At 54.1% G+C, this 9,735-nt stretch overlaps 1 protein-coding gene across 3 annotated transcripts in view; it reads left to right on the forward strand.

Moving 5' to 3' along the window:
- LOC113201958 (extracellular serine/threonine protein CG31145) overlaps nucleotides 1–9,735 on the forward strand; it is a 100,390-nt gene that overhangs the window by 35,593 nt on the left and 55,062 nt on the right. For all 3 annotated transcript variants that reach the window (XM_052266005.1, XM_026415971.2, XM_052266006.1), the window contains exon 2: nucleotides 7,206–7,290. The gene's annotated coding sequence lies outside the window, so the exon portion shown is untranslated. The remainder of the gene's footprint in view (nucleotides 1–7,205; nucleotides 7,291–9,735) is intronic.

Below are 9,735 nucleotides of genomic sequence, written 5' to 3' on the forward strand. Positions count from 1 at the left end.
GGGGCGGGGCGGGGAACACCACCGACTGTCTTGTCCATCTCACCGTCCGATAGGCTCGGCTGAGCTGGCGGCTAATGCGCGGACTATTATTTGAGGCGGCGTGCCGTGCGCCTGCACCAATAAGCTCAAGCGCGCCTGCTGCGCCTGCCGCGCCTGCTGCACTGCAGAGGTGCGAGTGCCTCCTGTCGCCCCGCCGGCCCCGCCCTGCTGCTCATCCTGCTGCACGCCGCCTGCAGGACTGCGGTGCGGAACCCTGCGGACAGTTGAATGTGGAGCCAAGACCAGCAGGGCGTTCGTCAGGGCTAGCAGCCTCTAGTAATTGGCTGAGCTGACACCGTTAAAGAAAAAAAAACTAGATCGAAATTGTATTATTTTAAATCACAGTCACATGCACGTGACCTACGATTTATCTTTCGTTTTACTGTACATTTTCATGTTTCGATCTGTTTGATTGTAGTTGGGATTTTACGATAAAGATAGGTTGTGGACAGTGTGCTGCTACCCACATTACGCACACAACAAACTTGAACCTACAGTACTTTGGATGCACTGTTATAGGCGTCGGCCTGCCGCTTAGTCCGCTGGTGCTCTGTCAAGAGTCGGAGAGAGAGAGAGAGAGAGAGAGAGAGAGAGTGTGTGTGTGTGTGTGTGAGAGAGAGAGAACCATGTGTATAATAACGCGTGTGAATATGGTCGCCACCGCGCTGCACTGGCGCTGTGCAGCAGGTCGTCTGCATGCGGTGCGCGAGCCCCGCCGTTAGAGCGGCAAGAAAGAAATAATATTCATAATAAATAATAATGGTGCAAGTAGCGGGGCAGGAGACCGAGTGACGTAAGGTGACCGCACTTTTCCCCGCGCTGACGCCCTACGCTGACGCCACAAGGCTGGGGGTGCTTCCGACTGGCTGCATCGTGCTGGCGGCACCTGGTGCGGGCTGTGCAGGGGACGGGGGATGGGTCCGCGGAGGAGTTTGGAACAGGGGGGCTCTGCTCCACTCGGCTCTGCTGGAAATTAATTTACAACTCCCTCCCCGTCTTCTTTCTCTCCCCGCAAATACGCTGTTTCCTCCATACAATATCGCACTTCACTTCCCTTTTCTCCGCGTTTTGTTTAATTTTTGCGCTGGGGATTCTGTAATTAAACGACGCGGCGGCCGAGGAAAAGTTCCCCTGTCTCATTAATTTCTTTCCCGTAAGCTTTTGTAATAATTTGAGCAAGCCCGCCGCCCGCCCGGGCTGTCTGGCCGGCCTGCCTACCCAACCTGTGCGCACGGCTTTCAGTCGTCGTTGAGGCTTTCATTACGGGGAAACATTTCACTCGGAACGCCCCACGCACACACTGAGGGGCTATGTACTTTTTTGTACGTAACTACGTAAGATTTTGTACGTAGCTTACGTACGTCTGTCAACATACGTAACTACGTACAAAAAAGTCTGTAGCTTACGTACAAAAAAGTCTGTAACTTACGTACAAAATAGTCTGTAGCTTACGTACAAAAAAGTCTGTAGCTTACGTACAATGTGGAATTTATTACAAATTATATGAAGCAACGACGGCTGCAGCTTCCACGCACTTCGGAATTTGTACATAGCTTATGGACATTGTGTTTTTGCAGAGAAGTGCCATTTTTAAATTGTAAAACTGATCACGGAGGACTACTTTATCTTTTGTACGTAACTATGTACATTTTTTTACGTAATGCTTGTGTAAAATTAATCTTACGTAATTGTGTACAATTTCGTACGTAATTACGTACATTGTCAGATGTGCGTAACTTACATACAAAATAAAGTACATAGCACATCAGTGTGCAACGCGCTCCGAAAGCGTTAGGAGGGTGAAAGTAGGGAACAACCCTCGAGAGCCTAGATACAAGAACCCGAGCGAGCACCCTCAGCTGAAAATTACTTGCAATTGTCACTAACAATTTTATGTGGCACTTTTAGTTTACGTTGTGCTCTCCCTCTCTCTAAGTTTTGTTACACTGCTCGGTTGTGCACTTCCCAAGCTTTGTAAATGAGTACACTGATAAGTCACGAGTTTAACTTCAACACGGCTGCTATGAACTTGTAACCTGCTGTTAAAACCTTTGAAACAAATTAGTTTGGAAATGTTTTGTAAGCTCAAGGCAATAACTTTGTATTGTAACGTTAATGCTCTGTACAAAAAAACAAAAACAAAAAACATCCAAATGCTTTGCTGCTTACCAACTAATATGTTTGTAAGGATTTAACACTGATACAATTCGAACCCTTAGAATTGCACAACCAACAACTAAAATACAGGTGTAATAGATCCTTGTTAAAGTTGAACTCTAGACTTATGTTTGCACCCTTGTGCACGCTTTTACATAAGGTTGGCTTGACTGATAAATCCCCCGACCACCTCTGCTCTGTTGGACATGAATAAGTGCGCGTTTGGGATACGTTTTTGTTTGGCACATAAACAATTGAGAGACTAGCCGGACGCAGTGTTTGCCCGTGTTGTCAGTTGAGTTTGCACTGTGTGTGCGAGCGAGCGCGGGGGAGGCGCGGGATGGGGCGAGAGGCCGCGTTCGGCTGCAAATAGCCCCCGCCGACCCCTGCTGCCAGCAGTGACACCGCCATCGCTGCTGCTTCTCTGTGAATAAGACATGCCTAGTTCCTCGCTGGAGTCTGTCGCCGCGCTGCTGCGCTGCTGCCCGGTTGTCGAACTGCAAATACCGCGTTTCTCGGGCTGTTGGCACGCCTCGCTGCCACTCAGTTCGACTCACTTAGCCCCGCCTGCTTTGCCTGTGGTTTCCGCGAGCGCCTCGGTGTCGCCGGCATCGTTTAGGTCATCATTTCGCGTGACGCAAGGCGTACTCGATGCCGGCTGCCGGCTGAACGACCTGAACGCGCCGCGCCACGCGCACAGTGGTGGTGAAGGGTTCGAAATACAGGGACAGATAATAGGAGAAGAAGATAGATGAGAAAAGAACAAGTTAGAGAAGAAGAAGGAGGAGGGATTGAGAATTGGAAGTCCCCAACCCAACAGCTATACGCGGCCCTGCCAGCCAGCGCGGCGCTGGGCCGTACAGAAAGGTGTCACCTGGACCGGGAGAAGCTGGAAGTTGTCGAGAGAATGGGCGGAGAGGTAGGGGCGTGAAGGAGGAGGTGAGGTCTCCGTATATAGCAGGAGGGGGAATGCATTACATGGGGCAGAGGATCAGGGGGAGGGGAAGAGGGGTCAGGGAGAAAGGTTCTCTCTTTTCCTCTCTTTCGCTCGATTCTCCGCGGTAGGCGGGCGCATGGGCCCTAGGCAAAGCCCAGCACAAGGGTCTTACTTTCTGCTGAGCTGGAGAATTCAACAGTGGCATTCCCAGTTTATCATTAAGTCGAGCTTCTCTCCCACCGTTTTGTCGGCAAATTCGCCGCGAGTGATGGAAGCGGGGGGCAGCAGGGATTTACATTTTAATCAACGCTGGAGGGGAAGGGGGGAAGGAAGGGGGGATAGAATAATAAACAATTCGCGATAATCTCGTCGTAGATTCATTTCGCAGAGCCTTTTTTTTTTGTTTATTGGGCTGCAATTTGGGGGAGAGGGGGGGGGGCTTATCCGGACGGGTCCATTATCACCTGCTTGCCATCTATCAGCAGTAGCCCCCCGCCACGCTCTGCCACTCTCCGCGTCGCCCTACCAGATAGGCCTTCATTGTTTTGTGGTCCGTACATCTATCAAGCGTTTCCCATAAGGTTATTTAAAAAATAATAATTGCATTGATTGAAAATCTTTTTGATAAAATAAAATGTGTTTCTCTTGGAATAACCTGGTAGGAGGTGGGAAGAATCATCATGTCTAACTTAACCTTTTTTTTCCGGTTCTCGGTGGCGCTGTTATTTTGTTTTCTGAAATAAGCAATAACAGCCGGCGAACAGGACGGCGAGTAACCCGCGCGTGTGACGGCACGGCAACCACGAGCGCTTTGCCTTGCCTCGCCGTTCCCACCGCCTCGGTCTGCCTCCGCGGCGTGCTCCTCGGCCCGGCACCAGACCAGGGACCCGCGGCAGCAGCGGCAGCAGCGCTGCTGGCCATGAATATTTGTTGTTGTGGCGATGCCCGATAGCGAACCTTCCTCCCGCCGCCCCGGCCGAGGCCCCGGCCTCCAGCGCGCCCACTGATTTCGGCCGCGCGGCTGCGGTGTGTGTTTTATATTTTCGCGGAGCTTGCGCGCAATGAGACGACGGAAGCAGCGCGGAGCCCTTCTCTCGCCCTCCTCCTGCCCCCTCCCCCCCTTTCCTTAACCTGCTGCATGGTCTAGCCCATTTGCAGCATCGTAGAGGCCATGGACAAATTATTCCGATATGATATTCGGTAGACATGCTGCTGCCACATGAATTGGCTATAGAATGGCTACTTTAAGGCCAGAAAGAGACATTCCAAAGCCATCGTCAAGCGAGCCTGAAGTCCGTGCCAAGCCCCCGCGGAGCCGCCGCGAAGCCAGCGCAGAGACACCGTGGAGCCAACGCGGAGACACTGCGGAGCCATCCCGGAGCCACCACAGAGACACCACAGAGACACTACAGAGACATCGCGGAGACATTGTGGATTCCACGAAAACAAATATGATTGTATCCATGTGATGGACTTTCGAAAATTCAGCTTCGCGCCGCGTTTGGGACCCGCCTCGGTGGGATCGACCTCTGAATCAATGCTGCGGTCAACTGGACCCGGGGGGAATCGAACCACCGAATATCTGTTCCGCGATCCGGCACGGTATCCACTTGGCCAGAGCGATCCGTTGACAAACGCTACAATATACACGAACGACAACTCAGCCGGGACGATGCACTCGATTCTCAGAGGTAGCGATTGCAGAGGCAGCGCGCTCGAGCGTGCCCCCACCAGTCGCCTCTGTGGCACAGTGGTCTCCGTGCCTGGCGGCTGGATAGTAAGCGGAGGTTCGATCCCGGTCGGCGCCCAACCAGTTTTTCCTGCACGGCGTCTTCTGACACCGTTCAAACTTAACATAAAGCGAGGAAATGGACTGTAGATACATGAGAGGCTACGGAAAAGGGAGACCACACTTAATTTAATTTTATCCCTTGATGGAGACTTGCTGATATTGTGCGCTGAGACTGACCCTGTTCCCAACGGATCGCTCTGGCCCAGTGGATACCGTACCGGAGCGCGGAACACACAGTCGGTGGTTCGACTCCCACCGGGTCCGGTTCACCGAAACATCGCCTCAGAGGGCGGCGGCGGCCATCGCGGCGGGAAGCTGAATTTTCAAAATGCATCACATGGGTACAATTATATTTTTTTTCGTGGAAACCACAGTGTCTCCGCGATGTCTCTGTAGTGTCTCTGCGGTGGCTCCGGGATGGCTCCGCAGTATCTCCGCGTTGACTCCACGGTGTCTCTGCGGTGGCTCCGCGGGGGCTCCGCGGGGGCTCCGCGGGGGCTCCGTGGGGGCTTTGCACGGGCATCAGGCTCTCTTGACGATGTCTTTAGGATGTCTCTTTCTGGTCTTAAAGTAGCCATTCTGTAGCCGTTTTATAGCCATTTCATGCGGCAGGAGAATGTCTCAGCAATGGCTACAGGCAGTTTTCTGTCTGTCTCCGGGATGGCTCTTGCGTAGCCATCCTGAGACCATCGTAAAGCCACATTTTTCTGTACGGGCTCCCCCCGCCCTCCTGCAGCGCGCCTGACGTTTCAGTGGATTGGCGCGTCAAAGCCTCTCGCGGCGGCGCATCATCGCTGCTTCCTTGATTAATTTTTCCAGCGGGACTACCCCCCCCCCTTTACACCGTGTTCTTCCCCATCCATCTGGGGGGGGGGTGGAGTGCGAGGGGTAGCCTGCTTGTGGGGGTGGTCGGGCGAGCCTGCTGACGTCCCCCAACACAATGTAAAGCGGAGGCGGTTGGTGCGGGTGGTGAGGAGGGTGTTAACGGGAACCCCCTACCTCCTCCCCTTCCCTTCATCCCCTCTATACTGATTACTATGCAGGCCTAATGAAAGGTGATTTGCACTTTGATCGACTCTTGCTTATTCGCCGCTGGTGCGGGCGGCCCTTGCGGCCCTTATTCCGACCGCCGGGGGTGTAATGGCGTGTGGACTGCGGTGGACAATGTTGTCTCTGCTCTCTTGCGACCCGCGGAGGAGGCCAAGCAGGAGGAGGAGGAGGAGGAGGAGATTGGACGGGTTACGTGAGTGGGGCCAAAATGCACAGCACTTAGTCATTGCCGGTCCACTGGGCGCTCAGTGGGGCGCTTGCCTGCCGTTTTACTCCCGATGTGTGTGTATGTGTGTGTGTGTGTGTAGGTGCGCGCGCGCGCGTGTGTGTGTGTGTGTGTGTGTGTGTGTGTGTGTGTGTGTGTGTGTGGCACTCGCCTGCCTTGGGAGACTCACTTTCATATACGCTCGGTATGAACGGGTTTAACGTTCTGGGCCCCGGACCAGTTTCTCCTCGGAGCGAGATGAAACGCACGGTCGCGTTTGGAACATCCTCCTCAAGCCTTCCTCCTGCCGTCCTCTCTCACCCACTGTGGACGGGGGTCTCTCCTCCTGCTTTGATCTAACTTTATTGCCGTTTCCTTTACCTGTCTTTCCTCGCTCGTCTCGCCTCCGTCGTCTCTTGTCGCTCATGCAGAGAACGATATCGCAGCTCTTCTTACGGTGATGCGCAAACTCTTGTGAAGTCTTGCAAATATTTGTTTATTCGTAGATGCAATCCACTGTTGACATTTTATTTTTGCCAGAAGACGAATACAAATTAAATTTGTCTCTCTATCAGTTCCGGGGGTGAATTCGGTTCATCGCTTTCTTTCGAGCGATGTGCTTCACTCCTTCATTCCAATAGTCTACAGCAATCTTAAAACATCTTAACTCAAATAGAGCGATGAAGGGAAAGCGTCTCTCTCCCAAGAGAAATTAAATTGAAAGAAATGCGTCGTTTTCCCCAAAGCGTGATTCTGTACTTCCAGACTAACTACACGTGCATCAAACTTACAAGTGTGAGATTAGCGTGTCGCTTACACGCTTATGGTTTTACGGTTGTTTCTAGATCAAGATCAATGTATCTGCATTCGGAGAAAAGTTGTTATGCTTGTTAGAAAAACCTTGGTGAAGTCTTGGTGCCTTCTGCCACTGGACAGTCCTTTTATACTGCCGCTTTAACGTGTTCGTCCTCTTCTGCTGCTTCTCTTTGCAAACCATAAAATGTTACTCTCTCTCTCTTCTCCAGGCTTCTACCGTCGCCTCCCGGAGCTGCCCTGGACTTTCCGAAGCAGACCCTGCCACTGAAGACCTTGCTGGAGGACACGCATCAGGTAGGCAGAAAAGCGGGCGTTCTTCTTCTTCACGGTGGACGCTGAAGAGGCGCGCGCAGCGCACACAAGGTCAGAAGAAAGTGAATGTGGTGGTGCCTCCCCCCCCTCTACTCGCTCCCATTCCCCTCATCACCATCATGACGATGAATGTATGCCTGCCCACGAGCCCTGTGTGGATGGCCCATTTTTTTTCCGGGGAGACACCGCCCCACTCGGGCCCCGCCCCGTTAGGGGCCCAGCCCAGCCCAGCGCATAGCGCCGTGACGGCCGCGACGCCCTGACCCGGCGCCTAATAATATACGGAGCGGGCCAAGGCTAATAGGTTACCAACAAACTAAAGTTACGTGCGTCATTTATTAAACATTACAATGTTATTACGTAAAGGTGAACTTTACGTCTAATGTTTGGAATGTATTGGGGCACAAAGCTTTGAAGAGCCAAATTCTTCCTGCTTGCTCCTTCCCGATCTCAATAAAACCCCACACCGTCAAATTTGTCTGTGGAGAGATTCGGTTTCCGAACGCTGAAGAAATAGGCCCATAGTATACTAACTATTAAACTGATGGACTTACAGCTCCCAGAATACTTGTTTTAGTAGTATTTTGTCGCGCTAAACTTACTTCTTCTCTACAATTCCTCCAATATTTTCTAGTTTAAATCGTGGCGATGGCCATTGCAGTGTAGCCTCCCCTTAGGGCCCTAGGAGGGGCGCTGCTCATTGTGGTCTGCCTCTCCAGACACCTCTCCTGCTCTAGGCCACGGCCGCTGCTACCTCCCCCCCCCCTTTCTCTCTCTCTCTGTTTCTCTCCACTACCGTGGCGACCCCCTCGAGTGCACCCCAGCGACCCCAGTACAGGAGCCTCCTGCTTCCCACCAGCAGGAAATCCTGTTCAGGGAATCATTTCTCCAGAGATCCCCTCTCCCCCTCCCTCCCTCCGCCTTTCCCTCCCGGCCGCCATCCCCTCCCCAATCCTTCGGCTGCCTCTCTTCAGTCAAAAGGATCCTCTCCAAGGGAGCAGTACACGAAAGCTTTTGGCACTGGAAGGCGTTCGTCTTGTCCTCCTGGGACCGCATCGCCCTGGCTGGCGCCTTCTCCAGTGACCCTTCCCCCTCCTTCCCTTCTCTGTCTCCCGCCCTCGGTCCCTCCTCTCCCCCCTCTCTCTACCTCCCTCTGTCCCTCGTCGTCCCTCTCTGTCCCTCACTTCAGACTTGCACAAAGACCCTATCATCAGGCGAAGGCCTCTTGATAAAAATTTCTTCGCTGCTTCAGCCACAGCCGCGGAAAGCCGGAGTATGAGGGGGGGGGGGGGCGTCCTCTCGAAAAACTTTGATGAGGACTTTTGTGACCGAGTGGCGAGTGCCTTTCCCCCGGCCGCGACCACCCCGACACTGGTGATGGCAGTAAAGCGGGCGGTGCAGTGTGCGCTGCAGTCTCCATCTCTCTTTCTCCCCCTCTATCTCGCGACACAACAATGTAAATGTGGTCCTGCGCCTCCGGTCCGGACGCCTGCATATTCATCCGTGCAGCGCCCCACCCCGCCACGCCCCGCCACGCCGCAGTATCGAACTCATACACGGGCCGCGCCCTGCCTGCCCCGCCCCGCCCGCCCCGCCACGCTCCGCCACGCTCCGCCATGTACCATATCATGTACCAGTTGTGTGATGCAAAGTCTGTGCGACTCGGCCCATCGCTGCTGCCAACAACTACAGTAACTAGTAGCCAAACTTTTGCTCCGTCCGCTGCAAAAAAAAAATGAAGGGAAAAATAAAACGTTTCAAAGCCAATGACGCCACCGAGAATACAAAACAAAGCGCGTGTGGCGAGAGTGGCACAACTGTGCCTATCACGGGGCCAGCCGCCCGCCCCGTCCTGCTGCAAGTTCGACAGCCCCCACCCCCCTCTCCCCCCTCGGATGGGCTGTCCACCGTGTCCAGCTGGAATGGCTCCGCCTGGCTCCGCCGCCCGAGCGGTTCGCACCTGGGCCACCCTGGGCAGCCACGCCCCCCTGCTGCTCTGCCGTGCCGACGACCGGGGCGCCTACAAATCTGCCCGGCAAAACAAAAGAGAGCGGAGAAAGGAAACAGAAAAAAAAGGAAACAAAAACACCATGAAAACAACTGAAAACCATTTGCCGAGCAGGATAGTAAGGAATGCCACCCCTACCCCGCCCCACCTTTCTCCCCCGACCTTACCCAGCCAAGAGTGTCGGCCACGCACCACCCGCGGCGGCGGCGGCAGTCGGCGTTGTTTCACGGTGTTTCTCCAGAGCGGAGAGCAAGGCGAGCAGAGGCTGCCGGGTCTGGCCGGATCCCCCAACAGCCGAGCCGAGCCGCGAGCCCCGCCGATCCACTGCATGCCGCCGAGCGGGGCGGAGCCGAGCCCGGACTCACTCGCACAAATTGATTTCGGCGCGAGGCGCGTGTGCGTGGGGCTGGGGGGTCAGG

The sequence above is a fragment of the Frankliniella occidentalis genome, unplaced genomic scaffold (assembly GCF_000697945.3).
Source record: "Frankliniella occidentalis isolate FOCC.00 unplaced genomic scaffold, Focc_3.1 Scaffold34, whole genome shotgun sequence".
Taxonomy (NCBI): domain Eukaryota; kingdom Metazoa; phylum Arthropoda; class Insecta; order Thysanoptera; family Thripidae; genus Frankliniella; species Frankliniella occidentalis.